General features: G+C 34.6%; 1 non-coding gene across 1 annotated transcript; it reads right to left on the reverse strand.

Moving 5' to 3' along the window:
• Positions 1–1,148: 1,148 nt before the first annotated feature.
• Positions 1,149–1,255, reverse strand: LOC121204070 (small nucleolar RNA R71). Its single transcript, XR_005898998.1, has one exon. It is a non-coding gene; the product is annotated as a small nucleolar RNA R71 (small nucleolar RNA).
• Positions 1,256–1,576: the final 321 nt, after the last annotated feature.

Here is a 1,576-nt window from a genome sequence, read left to right on the forward strand (position 1 = left end):
AGATCGAGTTAATGCGACAATAGGGGTTTTAATTAGAAAGAGATTTCAATTAATCAACCTAAAGTCAGTTATTTTTACTCTTGAAAGAGATTAATATAATTTAGGGATTTCTACGAATCAGGCAAGTGAATAAATCGTTTAATTTAGATTCAGAATAATAAGTGAAGTCTAGATGAATTCTTTCCTGGGTATTGTCTCTTTCATTGGTTCATTCGAATATTTTCTTACTTAATTCTCTATTGTGTCTTAATAATTAATTTAGATAATTTTAGATTAAAAACAATTCCTTCAATTTATCAGCTAGATAATAAAAAGATAGTAATTACTAGTACTTTTAGTTCTTGTGGGTATGATATTCCCGACTCACCATAACTATACTGCTATTCGATAGGTGCGCTTGCCTTTGTCGTGATTTTAGTTAGTTAAGTGAATCATCATCAAGTTTTTGGAGCCGTTTCCAGGGACTAAAATATTAGGAACACTAGATTTTTATTAATTTAGCCATTTTTACTTTTATTGCATTTTAGTTTTTATTTTTGTTTTCTAAATTCTTGTTTTGTTTATTTCTGGTAGGTTCCTTTAGTATATGACTAGAATAGACCCGTCCGAACCTATAGTATTTGACAATGAGATTGAAAACACAGCTCGTAGAAATCGTAGAGAAGTAAGGCAGAGTCAACAGAGTATAGTGGAAGAGCAAGAAGATCTTATTAATATCACTGAGGAGATGGTTGAAAATCAGAATAATCAGCTACCTCCTATGGTTGCCGAAAATCCTATTTCTCGTACTATGTATGACTATGCCAAGCCTAATTTAACTAGGGCTGAATCGAGTATTGAGAGACCTGCTATTGTTGCAAATAACTTCGAATTGAAGCCGAGCACTATTCAGATGATCCAACAATTTGTTCAGTTCGATGGTTTGCAAGATGAAAATCCAAATACTCATTTGGCCAACTTTTTGGAATTTACGATACTTTTAAGATAAATGATGTTTCTGACGATGCCATTTGATTACGATTGTTTTCCTTCTCATTGAGAAATAAGGCTAAATAGTGGTTGAACTCTCTACTACGAGGTTCTATCACCACATGGGAGCAAATGACTGAAAGTTCTTATTAAAGTATTTTCTGCCTGCTAAGACAACTAAGTTGAGGAATGATATCTCTTCCTTTGTGCAAATGGATTTAAAAACTCTATATGATGCATGGGAGAGGTATAAGGACTTATTGAGAAGGTACCCTCACCATGAGTTACCTTTATGGCTACAGGTTCAAACTTTCTACAATGGTTTGAACCCTCAACTAGGTAATTGATCGATGCAGCTTCGGGGACTCTGAATAATAAACTCCTGAGTAGCTTATGAGGTTATAGAAGAGATGTCACTGAATAATTATCAGTGGCAAGTCATGAGAATGAGCCGATGAAAGTAGCCGTGTTTTTAACATAATATCGTCACATGTTGTCAAATCAGGTACAACTTTTGAATAAAAGATTAATGGTTATATGTTCTATGCAGGTATGTAACACCCCGTACCGAGACCGTTTCCGGGTTGGACACGAGGGTTAACGGGCT

The sequence above is a fragment of the Gossypium hirsutum genome, chromosome A07 (assembly GCF_007990345.1).
Source record: "Gossypium hirsutum isolate 1008001.06 chromosome A07, Gossypium_hirsutum_v2.1, whole genome shotgun sequence".
NCBI lineage: Eukaryota > Viridiplantae > Streptophyta > Magnoliopsida > Malvales > Malvaceae > Gossypium > Gossypium hirsutum.